The sequence below is a fragment of the Dryobates pubescens genome, chromosome Z (assembly GCF_014839835.1).
Source record: "Dryobates pubescens isolate bDryPub1 chromosome Z, bDryPub1.pri, whole genome shotgun sequence".
Classification (NCBI taxonomy): Eukaryota; Metazoa; Chordata; class Aves; order Piciformes; family Picidae; genus Dryobates; species Dryobates pubescens.
In genome coordinates, this window is record NC_071657.1 from 28260571 (window position 1) to 28278944 (window position 18374).

Below are 18374 nucleotides of genomic sequence, written 5' to 3' on the forward strand. Positions count from 1 at the left end.
CAGTTCACCTATCAAATCCATATCACTCCAATTTAGAGAGCAGGATGTCAGGGGGGACTGTGTCAAAGGCCTTACAGAAGTCCAGATAGATCACATCCATAGGTTGTCCCTTGTCCTCTGACATAGTCACTCTATCATAGAAGGCCACAAGGTAAGTCAGGCAGGATCTGCCCCTAGTAAAGCCATGCTGGCTATCTGGAATCAGCTCTGTGCCCTCCATGTGCCTCAGCATGGCATCTAGAAGGATCTGTTCCATGACCTTCCCAGGCAGAGGTGAGGCTGACAGGTTGGTAGTTCCCAGGGTCCTCCTTTTTCTGTCCTTTTTAAAAAGGGGTGTGATGTTTCCTTTCTTCCAGTCACCACAGACTTCACCTGACTGCCAGGGCTTGGTACCTAATTTCCTCAGGCCTCTCAGGTATATTTTGACAGGTCCCATAAATTTGTGTATCTTCAGGTTCTTGGATATCTTCAGCTGATCATGCACCCTGTCTTCACTTACAGTGGGAGGGACTTTGTCTCTCTGGTCTCCAGCTTGTGGGCCATCCACACAAGAGCCATGAGGAGAGGGTTTGCCAGTGAAGACTGAGGCAAAAAATTTGTTGAGAATCTCAGCCTCCTTCTCAGCACTTGATACAAGTTCCCCACTGTTGCTCATCACAGGGAGTACCCTTTCTTTAACCCTCCTTTTCTGGTTAATGTACTGTAGTGGTTTGAGCCTTAGCTGGGAGTTAAAAGCCCAGATGGGGGAACGGCTGAGAATCTCTCCCCACTCCTCCCTCCTCCCCCCAAACAGAGAGGGGGGGAAAAAAAAGGGTAAGGAGCAAATCCACTGAACAATAACCTGGAGTCAGCTTGGAAGTAGAGAGGTGAAGAATTTTCTTTAAACAATATATATATATATAACAATAACAGGAAAAGTTCACAAGGGGCAAGGAACAAGGATGGATGGGAGGGGGACAAGAAAGAATAATACAAAACCAGTCTTTCTCTGAGGAGGTGTGGAGGTAGCAGGGAGAAGGATCAGGTCCAGCCACGTGGCTGAGGAGCAGGAGGGCAGCTGCAGTAGCTCTCATCCAGCAGAGGCAGGAGCCAAAAGGAGAGCCAACAGCTATGACGTCCTGCTTTTTATACCCTAGCTGGGCAGGGAGGGGGGAGTGGAACAGACTCAGCTTCCTAGGGGAGAATGCCCTGCAGGGAGGGTAAAGTACCCACAAGCCCTCCACCCAGCTTTGGTTTTCTGTTGTTTTCAGAAAAGGGCATTAACCCACCACATGTACCTGTAGAAGCCTTTCTTGTTTTTCTTTACATCCCTTGCCAAATTCAGTTCCATCTGCATCTTGGCCTTCCTGACCTCATCCCTGCACAACTGGACAACATCCCCATATTCTTCCCAGGATACCTGTCCCTCCTTCCATTTCCTGTTTAGTGACAACTGTGCACACACTTTCACTGAAGAATTTGTATCCCTGTCTTCTGATGATGCCTTCCACCTCACAGTGGTATCAGCTGAAAGAGGATTCAGGTAACTCAAGATACAAAGACAAATTTTTATCATGAGGATGAAGAAGTACCACATTTCCTTAAGGCCTGATGCATATTCTAGAGAATATAATCTGTACCCACTCAAAGGGACAGCAGAGAAATTTCTTGGGTTTATATGAAATCTGGGAAACACAATTAATTTTAATTCCATAATACTGTTCTGCAGTTGCTGCTAAACTTGAAAGAATGATTATGGGACTGTAAATATGTCATTCTGTAAACTAACAACCTAAATCAAAAGTATTTTAACATTAATGTCTGCTTGTTCAATATATTAGAGGTAATATCTTTGTCAAAAAAAGCTATTTTTGCCTGGGGCTTCAGCATTAACACTCCCTAAAGTCTGCTTTAAACACAGGGAGCTTGTCAGCCTCATTCACAATAGCTTTAATAATTGCTTTGCTTCACGTGACCACTATGCCTTTTTTTTATCACAGTATCACAGTATAACTAAGGTTGGAAGAGACCCCAAGGATCATCAAGTCCAACCTGTCTCAATAGACCTCATGACTAGACCATGGCACCAAGTGCCACGTCCAATCTCCTCTTGAATACCTCCAAGGACGGCGACTCCACCACCTCCCTGGGCAGCCCATTCCAATGACGAACGACTCACTCGGTGAAGAACTTTCTCCCCACCTTGAGTCTAAACCTCCCCTGGTGCAGCTTGAGACTGTGTCCCCTTGTTCTGGTGCTGGCTGCCTGGGAGAAGAGACCAACCCCTTCCTGGCTACAACCACCTTTCAGGTAGTTGTAGAGGGCAATGAGGTCACCCCTGAGTCTCCTCTTCTCCAGGCTAAACAATCCCAGCTCCCTCAGCCTCTCCTCATAGGGCTTGTGCTCAAGGCCTCTCACCAGCCTTGCTGCCCCTCTCTGGACACATTCAAGTGTCTCAATGTCCTTCTTAAACTGAGGGGCCCAGAACTGGACACAGTACTCAAGGTGTGGCCTAAGCAATGCAGAGCACAGGGGCACAATGACCTCCCTGCTCCTGCTGGCCACACTATTCCTAATGCAGGCCAGGATGCCATTGGCCCTCTTGGCCACCTGGGCACACTGCTGGCTCATGTTTAGGCAGGTGTCAATCAGCACCCCCAGGTCCCTTAACAGTTCTTTCATCAGCTGGTGCTGTGCACATTAGACTGAATGTGTGAGAACAGACAAAGAGGCTGGAAAAGTGGTTTGTGAAAATATGTTGAGACAGCTGCTGCATTTTAAAGGCTTGTCTGTAACAGGCAAAAAGGTGCAGCAGAGAACCAGATCGTGGGCAGTGCTTGCTGTGCTTCTGTGGTACACGAGCAAACCTTAAAGCTGTCTGCAGAGATCAGCTGTACCTGGTCTCTGCGAAGAATTTGAACCCCTGTCTTCTGCTGATGGTTTTCTCTTCACAGTGGAATCAGCCCAAGCTAAACTGACCTCTGCCTTACTTAATTCCTTACTCATGGCCCCACCCTACACTGTCACAGGCACTTGATGTCTCTCCACAAGTTCAAGTCCCTTTTTTCCTTTTTGTGTGTAGCAGTTTGATGTAATCAAGCCCTCTCTCACTAGCATTCAGTATCCATTCTTCACCTTCCTAAGCTTCCCTTACTCGGTAGCAGAGAGACTTTACCACCTAGAGTTGAAAGGAAATAACAAACACTTATGAATGTTTTCCAGTGGGAGTTTCCCCCAATAAGACATGGCTGAAGGGGCCACCATTCTCTCAGAGAACACCAGATGAATGAGATCTTACAGTGTCCACCTGGAAAGTAAAGAAGGACTTGACAACAGGGCCTTTCAAGGTTGGTGAGAGGCCTTGAGCACAAGCCCTATGAGGAGAGGTTGAGGGAACTGGGATTGTTTAGCCTGGAGAAAAGGAGGCTCAGGAGAGACCTGATTGCTCTCTACAATTACCTGAAAGGAGGCTGTAGTCAGATGGGGGTTGGTCTCCTCTCCCAGGCAGCAGGTGACAGAACAAGAGGACTCAGTCTCAGGTTGTGCTAGGAGAAGGTGAAGAGAAAGTTCTTCACAGAAAGAGTGACTGGCCATTGGAATGTGCTGCCCAGGGAGGTGGTGGAGTCACCATCCCTGGAGGTGTTCAAAAAAAGGACTGGACATGGCACTTGAAGACACGGTTTAGTTGTCATGAGGTGTTAGGTAATAGGTTGGACCTGATGATCTCTGAAGTTGTTTCCATCCTGGTTGATTCTGTGATTCTGTGACAGGGTCACTGTCTTGAAGCTTTGAGTGAGACATTGCTTCATCTTTTATGTCCCTATCACACTGTGATAAACTCTTTGGTCATTATCACTCAACTGCTTTTCTGGCCAGCCTGTTTCAATCCCTGAAATTCATTTTCTTTCTCACTTATTTTCAAGGAGCCAGCCCAAATGTTAGAACATGTCTTTTTTGAAAAGTAGGAACATTACAGGACTAGCTTTAAACTTCCAAGCCACAAATTCCACGGTGCAGCCATTTAATTCAGTGGATTATACTAGCACATTTTTACTGATATTACTTCTAATGGGCTCTAAATAAACATGCTCAGGCTGAAAACACATTCCAGTCTCCTGAAATCTTGAAATAACTGAAATTAAAGTTCTTGCCTGCTGGCCATAGTAAATAAAACCTTGCAGAACAAATTCAACAACTGATTTAATGACTTAGACCTAAGAATCCTATAACCAGTCAAGATCATTAAAGTATACATTATGAAATATTTTAATTACTAAGTTTATATGCAAGTTTAACATATGATTTTAGACAAACATTTATGATTCGATACTTTCTGTTGATCAGCATCTGAAAACAGGAGTACAAGCGCATCCAGAGAATAGACATGTAGGTTTGCATCAATCTGACATTCTAAGACAAAAGATCAAAAGTGAACCTTTGCTTTGGCAGGAAAGAAAAAAGAAAGTCTTCCTTAAACTATAGCTGGACAAATTTACCTAGGCTTTTAATACCAGTAAACTAAGGATTATGGGAATTTAGTTCAAAAGCTGTTGTGAAAGTCTTATCCTTACAAGCAAAATGGCTTGAAGGAGATATCTAAAATGAGATCATATGTCAACACACCATAGTGAGACATACTGATTTATACCTTTGATTTTTCCATTACTAGATGAAGCATTGCATTTAAAAGCATTTCCACATTTCTATTGTCAATGAGATTGTTTAGAGAATTTATAAAATGTTTAAAATATTTCTCTTGGTAACTGTTATCTGTTGCTGCTCATGAAAACTCTAGGAGGTTTATAAGAATAATGTGCTAAGGGTTTTTTGAAGGGAGAAAGTTATTGTTCTATTATTTATGTATAATGCAAGCTCAGGAAAAAAAAAAAAAGATAAAATAATGAATCTGGAGTAATGATCTGTTTAATGGCTGACTCTGGAGCATTTTCAAGGAATGCCTTTTCATTTTTTCCCTGAGTAGAAAGAAAATAAGAAAGCCAATGGTAGATATTCAGACCAGAAACATAAAATATTTTTATTCTCACATGGCTACTAACAGGTATACCCGTGTACATATCAACTTTTGTATTTCAAGTCATCATCATAATGTCATTCAACCTGTCATAACCCAGCCACTTCGCTGGGAAATATCAATAAATAGTTCACTAGTTAACCAATCAGCAATCAGCAGATTATTGAATGTAAAAAACCCCAAATATAAAAAAAAAAAAGAAGGGTATAATCTTTTTAAAAGCTATGAGAATGCACATAAATTCATTTCAAGGAAAACTTCTGTGCTTCTGTTGTGGGTTTCTTTGTTTTGGTTGGCTGGTTGGGTGTTTTGCACCTATACATTCAAAAGGTATATGAGAATAATCCAGGCAAATTTCTAAGCTATTTGCAATGACTTCAGATAGTGCCTCTGACTTCTTTCTCCAGCTTTCTTTAGGGCTGCATTGCTCTGGGAGTCTGCACTGCATCTGGATTATGTGATCTTTCAGTGAACCAATGTCATTGTGCAAGCACAAGTGGAGAGCTGGGGCTCCTCCCTCAAGGCACCTGGTACAAGGCATCTAATTCGTCTGGGCAAAGCATCTGGATTAAGATAGCAGGACATCCCTGGTTTCTCTTACCTGGTTTCTCTGGGATGACCCCAAAGATATCCCCACAGCTGGTGCAATGAGCTGGTATGGTGATGGGTCCCGACTCTGGCTCCAAGGTTACACTCCATAGGCACTACTGTGAGGTCATTGCATGGGACAGAAGGAATAGTGGCAGGGGTTTATGCAGGATATTTGAGGGGACAAGGATGTAACACAGTAATATGTTCAGTGCCTGTAGTCACAAGGGTCACAAACCCCACTCACGAGATATGATGATTTCTTGGTGCAGCCTCTGCAACCTGCTGGGTAATACTTTTTCTTACTGCTGCTCTCACCTGTTCAGTGATGACATTCAAAACACATATCCCAATCCATCCCTCTCCTGGAGGAACTGCAAGAGAAATGTTTTGCTAGTTTTGTTTTTGAGGACTACTGTAGGCTCATCAGGAAGCTTCACTGCACATTCAATGGGACTCTAGTTACTGGGGTGAATGTACTTCCCATAGTCACTGTCCTGGTCCAGTGGGACAACACAGACAGGAAAACACACATATTTATATGAATCTTGGTGAGTGCTTCTATTGATGTGTGGATTTTAAATTGGTGTGATGACTTCACACTCTCTCATAACTGTGCTCAAGCCATACTGCTCTTATTCAAAAGATAACTGAAAGAAAATAATTTAGAACCTAACTCCACTTGGCTAGATGTTGTTAGCTAACACTACTCTTCTTGTAAACAGCCTCCAGGTCAAAGTTGTTTCCCTAGCAGAAAGCCCTACTGAAAACAGGTAATGTGTTGCTGCAAAGGACAGGAGAAAAGGTCATCACAGTTCTGGAACTAGTGGGTTTCACACCAACCCAGCACTCTGCTCCATCTCTACCCTGCTCATTATCAGCAGAGCATGCAAGAAATCAGTGGCAAAAAGCACACACCGGCAGTCACATAAACACATAAACACTTTCACTTGCAGTAACACTCTCATTATCTGACCATTGGAGGCAGCCACAGCTGAGACAGGAGAAATGTTACAGGATCCTGCCTGCATAGTGTATTTAGAGTCCACTCTGGGTGGGAATGACTTCCAGATGTTGGTGCACTCAGAATAAGCCTCCAGCCTACACCCTGACCTCTTATCAAATCACACTGGACAATACTGACATTGAGTGAGAGGAAGCTGTAGCTCATTCAGTCCAGAGAGTGTTGGTAGACTTCATCAGGGCAGGAACAAACTCTCTAGGGAAGCTGATTGTGGACAAACTCTGTTTCTGCTGCAGGAGAAAGTTTTCTTTTAATTAAAAAAAAAAACCTACAAAAATAAACAACAAAACCCCAAACAACAACAACAAAGCGTTAAAAAACCCAGGAGGCTAGAAAAGTGTGTATGATCTGCCTCAACATCCTCATATGAAATCTGTCTTACATAAGTGCTTCTCCAAAAGAAACTGCTGTTAAATGGCTAACTGTTAAAGAAAGCAAATGTTTGGATCTTTTTGTGTTGGTTTGCTTCTTTATGATGGCCTGGTAGGCAGAGATATAGAAGTCTGCATAGACATTGATTTTGATTTCAAATGGCATAGTTCAGGTTACCCTGACTGCATGTCAAAGATTATCTGACATAATGATGAAATGATCAGGGTCCATATCATCAAGCAACCATTTCTGCACAGCAACTCCTGTTAAGAATTATGTAGGATTTTTTTTTGGTAAAAATTATGTTCTTGAGGTCTTCTTTCTTGTGAACAACTACTAACACTAACATTTTAAAAGAAGACTGGAATGAATTTTCTATAAGAAAGACTACTTTCTCTCACTTTTTCTCTCACTGCTGAAGGAAATATTTCATTCCTCTGGTGATGATCACTTTGCATCCTTTCAGGTTTTGAGCATATCTACACAACTGAATCTATCCTATCCTATTTTTCTCCTACAAAACCAGATTTTCTTTTTCTTTTTCTGTAATGTACAGCCTCATCAAAATTTCAGGCTTTTTCTGTGCAATACTACAAGGTATAAAGGGAGGCAGGTGCCCCTTCAGTCCACAACCCTACTGCTGTTTTGGAGAGATTTATTTATTCCTGTAAAGCCATTTTGAATCATTTACTGTAATTGTAGGAATATGAACCTATCTGCTGCAGAGTGTGTGTCATATAGCAGTCCATACCTGTATGGACTGGCAAGAAGTATGCAGCTATACACTCACCAGGGTCAAGCTCCTTATCGTCAATGTATACTTTTTGAAACTAAGATCAAAGCTTAAAGGTATTTAGCAACCTAAAGTCATAAATTGGACATCCTTTTGGATTTTTCAAAATCACACAGGCATAAATATCCCAGTAGATGCTTACCTGCATCATCAAGACTCTGAACTGCATTATAAGCTTTTTGATGCTAATTACTTACAAACCAGTTCTGCCTTTCCTTCAGTTCCTTGCAACTATGTACCAAAAGCTTTGGCAGAATTATGTTCATGCTTCTAGGTATTTGGAAAATATTAGTCTAATATGCTCCCCTCTTGTTATTCATATGGGCAGCCAGTCCCCTAAACCATATTATCTTTTTTGCCTTCTCACTGGTTGCCTAAGTGTTTTTACCAGGAGAATTACTAGCATCAAAGGTAATAAGCAGCAGCGCCCAGGTGATTTTCTGCTGATAGGAATTTGAGGATGATAGTTATTCCTGTTAAAAGTCACTAAACTTAGATTTGATGGTTTTGCATCTAATATAAACCCTGTCACCACAAATTATGGCTACCACATGCTTATTTACAGGAGTGTTTGCCAGACATTTTTCTTTTGCTTCACCTGACGGTTCAATAAAGCCTGCACTGACAAATCTGGACACTTAAAATTAGTCCTTGATCTTCTGCTTTGAACTGTAACATCCTTCTAAGCTGGAGTGATATGGATTTGATGGGTGGACTGTCCAGTGGATAAGGAATTGGTTAGATGATCACATACGAAGGGTAATGGTCAGTAATCCAATGTCCAGATGGAGACAGATGACAAGTGGGTCTGTATTAGGATGAGTGCTGTTCAGTATCTTCATCAATGATATCAATAGCAAGACTGATGCACCATCAGCAAGGCTGCAGATGATACCAAGCTGAGTGGTGTAGTTGAAAAGTCTGAAGCATACAGTGCCATCCAGAGGGACCTGGATAAGTCAAAGTGAAAGGTCCTGCAACTAGGTCAGAGCAATCCTTGATATCAATGCAGGCTGGGGGAGGATGACATTTAGAGCAGCCCTGCAGAAAAGGACTTGGGTGCCTGAGAAGATGGACATTAGCCAACAGTGCATGCCTGCAGCCCAGAAGGCAAATCATATCCTAGGCTGCATCAAAAGAAGCATGGTCAGTAGATTGAGAGAGGGGATTCTGCTACTGTGGTCTGGTAAGACCTCATCTGGCATACTGCATCTACTTATGGAGCCCTCAACACAGGAAGGATATGGACCTGATGGAGCAAGTCTAGAGGAGAGCTAAAAAACATGATCGGGGGCTGGAGCACCAGTCCTATACAGACAAACTAAGGGAACTGGGGCTGTTGAGCCTGGAGAAGAAAAGGCTCTCGGGAGACCTAACAGCGGCCTGCAAGAAGGCATAAGAGAGAGAGACTGTTGACAAAGGCCTGTGGAGATTGGATGAGGAGCAATGGTTTCAAATTAGAGAAGAGTAGATTTAGATTGGATGTTAGGAACAAGCTCTTTATCATGAGGGCGGTGGAACACTGGAGCAGTTGCTCAGGGAGGTGGTTGAGGCCCCATCCCTGGAGGTATTCAACATCAGGCTCCACAAAGCTCTGAGCAGCCTGATTTAGTTGAGGATGTGCCTACTTACTGCAGGGGTGCTGAACTAGATGACCTTCAGATGGCCTTTCCAACCAAACCATTCTATGATTCTGTGATTCTATGACTTAGTTGCTGTGCATACTCTAGGGGCTTAATGACAGACTTATGATGCTATTAGTAATACAGTGTTGAAGACTAGTGTCTGCTGCCTGGACGTACATGCCAATTAACAAATTTTAATTTCCAGATTTAATTGTAAATTGTGGAAATTTCTTCACCAAATTAATAAAATCAACTAATTTAGACCCAAAGCAGTAGGTTTAAGAAAGGTAAACATTTTCTTCACTAAAACCCTACAAATGCACAGTTTCTGTAAAAACATGAGATTTTAGTAAAGCAGCAAGAGGGTTTCATTCACAAAAATAGTATTCTGGTAACACTTTGTTTTCATGGGTGTTTTTCACCAGAACTGCAGCTTTCTATTTTACAGAGAAAAAGAGTACTTTTGAAGAAGTGCTTGGAATGACTTGCCTCCTTAGACCAGCTTGGAAGATAAGTATATATATTTCTGTCCATTCTGTGGTTTTTCCAATGACTACATCTATTTTCTAAATGTTCCAGGCTTGGTGCGTCATTAAGATAACAAGTTCTCAGCTTCTTCAGCATCACTCCTTGCCTACTCCCTGCAAAGGCATCTGAAGCCTTGATCCTTTGGATAAGCAGGCTAGGCCAGGAAGAAAGGTGCTGCTCTTTTTACACTTGTTTACAATGTGTTTACACTGTAGGCACATTTTGCAACCTTCTGCTCTGTTTACTCTTTACAACATTTCATGTGGGATTTGTTCTGAGACTTTTATGTTTTATGACTTTTGCCTGACAGACACAGAATGACTGTGCTCCCTTACACTGGGGAATTGCTGCATTTGAGCAGATGGGCTTAAGGAAATGAAGAAAATATGGATTGCCATTTGCGATTGTCTGGGTCAGTGTGTCATCTCCTGACAATCACACTACTTACAGAGAAAATCAAGGGCAGACGTAAAGTGGTAAAGCAGAACCATTAAGGCGGCCAGGGAGTTTTCACTTGTGCATATTCCTCATTTCCTGTTTCAAATGGTTTTTCAGTCCTTTAAAATTACCAGGCAAACCAGCTCTGGTTGGTTCAGAGTCTCTCTGTAAATCAGGTCCTTCATGACCACAGCACAGAAACCTCACTTCAGCCTAATTGAACAGCAGAATGTTTGGAAACTGCAGATGCAGTCCATTTGCCAAGGGTCTGTGGTCATCACATCAATCACCTCCACTGCTGGCATCGTGAAGACACTCCTGCTTAAAAGAGGGCTGTGTCTGAGGGCTGTGTGTTTAACCCAACCGAGACTGGTTAGGCTGTAAGTGGAGAAGTGGAGTAGTGAAGTAGTGTGGCTTTCCACTGCTGCAGTAACTTCTGCTGTGGTTTGGGGATTTAAAGAGGGCTTTAATCTCTCACCCTCCCTGCCTCACATCACAGGTCATTAATATTGCCACTAGGTAAGGATAGGAAGCATTTTGATGATGGTGCAATGGTGAGAACAGAAGGGAAAAAGAATCTGCCTTTCTGTCTCTGCGAAACACACTCTCTCTCACTACTGGCACAGCCCCCTGCTATCATTGCTATTCCCCAGTCCTCATTAGTGCTGAGGAAGATGACCTTTCTCTCCCTCTCTCTCCCTATGCTTTTGTTAGAATGGCCAGGCATATGAAGCACAGTTGTAAACTTCATACTGCCCTGGCTGCCTCAAGGTACCTTAGTAAACGCTTAGCAGCTCACCAGCCGCAAGATAAATGTGAGGTACATGTTCCCTGTTCGCCTGAGCAAAACACCCTAAATCACACAGGGGTAAAACAGGTATCAGGGCACACAATGGGAAGCTGTTTGCATGAGTCTGCAGACTGAGTGCAGGGTACCCTAAATACTTGGCTATATTAAATCTCTTCAGTGTGGCTGCATACTGTGTTGTAAAGAACAACACAGCAGAAAAACAGGCCACTAACAATGCATACAGAAAAGGTTTGGTTCAAGTTCCCTGGCTTTTCTTTTTCTGCCTTAGTTCAGATTAGAAGATCTCTATTGGCTTCATTCCATACCATAGTACTGAGATGCTCTCTGGAGACACTTGTTTCCAAACCTCAAGTTATTTCCTTTAAACTTAACCTAAACTAAGGAGGCAGAAGAGGGAAGAGTGGTGGTCTCTCAGCAAAAACCTGTCCATGTCCCAAATTTCCCAAGAGATCCTTTTATAATTAAGAGGCAGTAGTTCTGGGAAGGAAAGCAGAGGTGCATGACAAAAGCCCTTCCCCAAGCCAGTAACCTATTTCTTTTGCCTCTTTATGCCTCTGCAATTCTAGAAAAGCCTCTGTTGTATACTAACTGTCCTGCTGTAACATCTGCACAGTGGGTTTAGTTCTTTTTCTCTCTAAAGCCTGCCTTTTGGAGAATGACCAGACCAGCTAAAAAAGGACAAAGCAACTCAGAAATTCAGTTTCACAGACATCTTGGCAGAAAGTGAACATAGTCCTGCCAGGTTCCTCTCAGGCTTGAAGTCTGCAGCAGATGCTGGAAGAGCCTGAAAAGCCAACAAGTTCTCCCCTTTCAGTTCCACACAAAGGCAGCCCTGGGCTTCTTCCAGGCTTTTTGCTTGCAGTTCTAGCCTCATGCACGTCTCATGAGCAGTCAGTGAAAGCTGCTCACCTTCCCTACCAAAGCACCTACTAGTGTGAAAAAGAAAGCAGGTGGAGGCAGAAGTGGCCAGCTCCTGACTGTCATTGCCACATCAACACAGGTCTCTGACATCCTCTCCAGGAGAGAAGGAAGTAAGAGCCTTAACTCCCTGTGCTGTTAAGGTGCTACTAAGAAAACAACTTCAATGCCTTTACTCAAATGCCCACTGAAGATCTTCCTCCTGATCCTCACTAGCTTGCTTTGCTGTCCATGTAATAAATATAGGCCTCAGGAGAAGAACAGCTTGAAATGCACACCTTAAATTGCCATTGTCATATACAGAGGTCCTTCTCTGATTACATCTGTCTATCTATAGACAGACATATCTATCTATAGATACATAGACACATCTAGATCTATATCTATCTATATACATATTTTAGCCATATATCGCCTACAAACATTGTTTTCACCCTGTTTGCATTCCGCTCTCTAGTACAAACATTTACCATGTAAGTGTATTCAAACCACAATTTCCACTGCACACTGTGAAAATTTTCCCCTTCCCAGCATGTGTTAAGGTCACTTCCATCAGTTTAAACACTGATTATTCATAATATCAAGTATCCAAGCTGCTAGCTGATGACAGCCAGGAAACCATAAGCTGCCTTGAGGCTTGTCTTCCCATCAGCTCCTGCAGCTGGATGATGAGGGATTTTTTTTATATATACCATTGATACTCTTCAGTTGCTGGAGTTTGTTTGTTTTCAGCTTACCATAATTGCTGCCATTTCCATGGCTGATTTGGGCTATGTTTGAAGTTGACACACAATTCAAAGTGTGCTGCATGTGTAGCTGCTCTCCATGTGTCAAGAAATTAGAGAGGGAGAGTGTGTGTATATGTGTACGCATGCACATATATAAACATCTGCCATTTATCTGTCTTCTTCCTGCTCATGTCTCTGAGGGGTTTACTCTACCAAAGGCAACTGGTCCCACAGTGATAATCATTCAGGTTCCTGCTACTGGGGAAATTAACTTTGGTTGAGTGAAAGCAGACACCACAGGCAGGGCTGAAGTGGCATGGCTACCTGAGGGTATTTAATGTACATAGAATTACAGCCTTCAGGTATCAAGGATGTTGAACTGTGTATCTGAATGTGAAGCCTTCAGGATGACATTTGTTCATGGTTCCGTGTCTTTTGTTCCTCCTTGAGGCACTGTAATTCAGTGCAACCCCAGAGCTGCTCTTATAACAGGATCTGAAGCCACAAACTATTTATGGCCCACAGATGTGGAACAAACCCTGGCCCAAGAAAGAAAAGGCAATTCCTAGCATGGGACACAGCGTTCTTCACATGAGCTGCTGGCACAGGACCTCAGGACAACAGGATAAAACCCCTCTCCTGGGTTATTCTTATTGGCTCTCCATTTCTCCACTGTAACAGAAGGACATCAAAGCTGCTGCTTTCCACTTTCTGCCACATTTATGGTGCAAATTCCTTCAGGGGAGCAGCCCTTTCTAGTATATGCTGGTGCATTGTCCAGCGTGTTGGTAAAAAGGCACCGATCACAACTGTGTTAAACAGGCACCTGAAGAGCACCTAGTGAAAGTGAGATATTTCTGTTAATGAAAACATACTGCAGTATGCTTTCATTAATAGAAACAGGACAAATAAAAGTAAGGTGGACTAGGCTTCTTGTTTTCCATTAATAAAAGTATTTACATTCTTTCTAGGAGTCTTACCATTCCTATGCTGACCTACATTGAAGATTGTCAGTCTGTCCTTTTAAAACTCTGGGAGACACTCATGTGAGGAAAAGTGGTGGGGAAAGCCAGGAGATTTAGAGTTTTTTAAATCAGATGAAGACCAGAGGTAAAGGAAATAGTCCTAGTGGATCAGAGGACACTCTTTTTCACTGAATCTTACTCTTTCTTTTTTTTTTTTTCAGCTGTCCCCAGCTTGCCACCCATCTGAGGTGCTGTAGGATATTATCCAGCAAAAATAAATACAACTGCATAGGAGACGAGAGAGAGACTAGATAGCAAACAAGAGAGCAAAGTGTAGAAATGTGGTGTAGGTTTGAATGAGGAAAGGGAAGAAAGCATCCTCACTAAAGATGAGCCTAGGAGTGATGTATCAATGCTGCAGGTGAAATAGATAGACCAGCTCAAATGCATCTACCCCAGCTCAGCCTGGAGAAGGAGACTCAGGGGTGACCTTATTGCTGTCTACAACTACCTGAACGGGGGTTGTAGTCAGGCAGAGGCTAGTCTCTTCTCCCAGGCAACCAGTACCAGAACAAGAGGACACAGTCTCAGGCTGCGTCAGGGGAGGTTTAGGCTGGAGGTTAGGAGGAAGTTTTACACAGAGAGAGTGATTGCCCATTCCCTGCCCAAGGAGGTGGTGGGGTCACCATCGCTGGGGGTGTTCAGGACGAGGCTTGACAGGATGCTTGGTTGCATAGTTTAGTTGATTAGGTGGTGTTGGATGATAGGTCGGACACAATGATCTTGAAGGTCTCTTCCAACCTGGTTTATTCTATTCTATTCTATTCTATTCTATTCTATTCTATTCTATGCATGTGCAACAAACAGGAGGAGCTGGAACCAATGTGCAGCAGCAGTAATTATGACTTAATCACCATCACAGAAATGTGGTGGGACGACTCTCATGACTGGAGTGCTGCAATGGATGGCTGAGTACATTTAAGAAAAACAGGCTGAAAGGTGAGGTGACTTGCTCTTTATGTGAGAGAACAACGAGAATGTACTGAGCTCTGCCTAGAGGGTGACAAAAAACAAGCTGAAAGTATGTGGATCAGGCTAATATGAGCGACATTGTAGTGGGTGTTTATGAAAGGTCCCCTTCCCATCTTCCCTACTCCCACGTCTCTGCTGATACAGAAAGGACGGGTAACACTTCTCTGTTCAAAACACACTATGGGAGCCAAATGCAGCTGACAGCTACGGCTCTGAAAAAAATAATGGTGGCTGTCTAACGTGAACTGTTCTTGCTGGCATCACCTTTGCCAGACCTTCCTTTTTCCCCGTTCAGTGAATGGTTCATTTCAGCATCTTGTGATACACTACCTGAAGCCATCCCTACCACCACAACTTCAGGAGCTAGGCAGGAACTATGATTCTTTGCTAAGGATGTATTTTTACAGAAAGTAATAGCACATTTTTTTGTAGGGAAACAGTTCAATCCCTTACTGTGAGCAACTTCTGCTGAGCTGAACAAAATAACAGGTTATAAAGTCTTTTGCTTTTCAGATTGACATTCAGACTGTTTTTGCTTTTTTGACAAATAAGTCCTCTGTCCAGGCCAACACATATTTGGAAAGACTACAGAGGGGCTGTAGACACCGTATTTGCTATGCTGACCATAATCAGAAGCATTTCACAGGAACATGTACTGGCAGCTGCAGTGCTGACTGTGGAAATACACACGGAATGAACTGAAGTTACTGTAACAAAAGCCAAATTAAAACAATGGTGAACAGCCTCCCCAGATATTTGCAATCATTTTGCCAGTCACAAGAGGCACCCCTCATCTCCCACTGTGTCCTCACAGAGATCCCTCCAAGTCCCTTTGCTCAGGGCAGAAACCCCATCGGGGTACAATGTGCACCAGCCAGACATGAACTCATATTAAAGAGGGTGGAAAGCAGCCACTAGCCAGCTGTTCAGGTGTCCTGTAACAAGCAAGAGAACATTCCTTCACACCATGAAGAACCAGGAATCTCCAGGATTTTGTCACCTGAGATGTCTCTGATTTTTGTGCTGTTGCTGTTGTTGTTGGCTGTATGTTCATCTTTTCCCTGGAGCAGAGCACGTGGGTCTCAGTCCACTAGCAGCACAGCAGATGGTTCATGTTAGCCATGGCCAGACCATAGCACAGAGTTGCTTTTATTTCCTGTTAAAAATAAATAAATTAAAAGATGTCCAATATTTTCTTTGTTGGAGGGGGAAGAGATCTTTTCTTTTCCTTAGCAGGAAGTGGTTGAAAAAGTAAATTAAGATTAGGGATATTAAACTGGAGAGGAATTTTTCAAGCCACAAAAAGGTGAAATACCTAAGAATGGCCCTGCAGGACTTTGTTCCAAAGACAGAAAAGGATAAGGAGTTCAGTTCCTCAGATACAGGTATTTCACCATTTGCAGCATTAAAGTCTCTTCATTCAGGGGATGAGAAAAAGAAAAAAAGAAATCTGTGTGATGGTAGGAGACAGACTTCATAAAGTTCTGTCTGAAGAAGCCAAAAACCACATGTTGAATTGAGGTAGGGCATAAATCATTTTCACACTGATACAGTTGTATGAAGGAAATCCTATACCACTTCCTACATATGCTTGTACATTCACACAGTGTTTTCTTCAGCAGCAGAACTGACGTAAATTCCAGCCAATCATCAGCATTTACACCAAAGGGGCTGTTCAAAATAACAAGCCAAATGAACTATCTCAGAGGCACCTACACGTTTTGTTAATCAAATAGTTGGGTTTTTTTACATCCACCTTCACTTAAGGCTCAAATGAGTTTAAATAAATATAAAGCAGTGTGGAGCTTCTTATTAGGAGTTAGAAGGAAATCTAGGGCTTTCCTCAACCTGATAACACATGTTCAAACTATGATTGCAACCTTAAAATGAAATTTTATGCTACCTATGAGTTACATAATACAAGCAGACCAACCTGAAGTGGATAGCTTTAAACATGGAATGACAAGGGGATGAGATAAGAAGACACAATCACCAGCAGAGAGTTCATAAATTAGGATTAGATAGTAAACCACTATGGGCAGTGTGTTATCTGCTATGGACAGCCTGGTCATGAAGAAACAGATGGGACCTTCTTTCATCAAGTGGAATAATCCTCTTGTCTGCAGGCCATCCTCCACATGGGGAATTCAAATCACTCCAGTAATATTCAAAAGACTAATGCAGTGGGGCATAAGGAATTCAGGAAATTTCCTAAGTTCATTGGTGTCAACGTCCTCATGCAGGCAATTGAGGTGCTAGTAGATGGAGATGTTGTGCTGAACCTCTTACTTCCAGAAAGCAAGAGCTGGTTGAGAATGTGAAGGTCAGCAGCAGCCTTGGTTGTCATGAGATGGTCTGAGTGGATCCTGAGAGGCAGGAGACTTACAAACAGTCTGGGTAAGTGGTGGGTCAGGATGATTAAGTAATACATATAAACACCTGAGGTGAGGATTTAAAGGAGGTGCTCAGTAACAGTAACAGGACAAGAGGCAATGACTGCAAATTGAAATGCAGGAAATTCCACTTTGAAATAAAAAAACAACCAAACATACAGAAAATCACCAACCTTCTTTAACATGAGGATGAGCAAACACTGGCACAGGTTTCTCTGAGGGGCTGCAACATCTTAATCTTGGAAATCTCAAAATCTGTCTCAAGGATGCCCCGAGCAGCCTGCTTAGACTGACCTTGCACAAGTGGAGGAGACTGGACAAGAGAACCTGCCAGTCTCAGCCACTCTGTGACTGTGCAACACACGCACAGAAACGTTTTTCATGGTAAGACAAGATCGGTCTTCATGGAAATCAGAAGTTGCCTTGAACGACACTAATGTAAATAACTAAATACAATTTGTTAAAAGTGCATGGTTGTGCAGTTTTGCAGGACAGCAGGAATGCAGTCTTTGACAACTAATAACCTCTAATGAGTCCCCATAAACCATCATGGCAAATTGCTTCTTAGCAATGACAGAGCTGTAAATATCTGAAACAGTAAGATTATATTTGTGACAGGGTGGTTAGAAATTACTGATGGAGGGATCTCCTAATGGCTCCATTCTCAATCTCTCGCATTTGTATCAGGTTGCACATTCTCCCCTGAGTAAAGTCTATTGGCATAAACTGGGCTGTGGAAAACCCTGTGTTTTTAGTATAAATGATTCAACATTAACAGAGTTAGGAGTTTCTGAATTCAGCCTGAAAACACATTAGGTCAGAAACTGATGACAAATCCTACTTCTCCAATGTCAGCTGGATAGAGTAATGTCTGGAAAGACTATGATTCCAAAATGTGTGTCTGGACATGTCAAAACAGTTTAAATATGCTTTCCAGAGTGTGTAAAATTGAGTTAACTATTCACTTAATTTAAAATATTCTTCATACCCCAGTGAAGCTATTACTTACCATACTGTAAACCTTTCCATTTTTTAATATAATGTTCCCAACAGCCAAAGATGATTTAATGTAACAATAACTTGAGAGGGAGAAGTGCGAGGTAAACACTTTTTTGATGTTCTTTGTTACTGGAATAGAGGTGGATTTT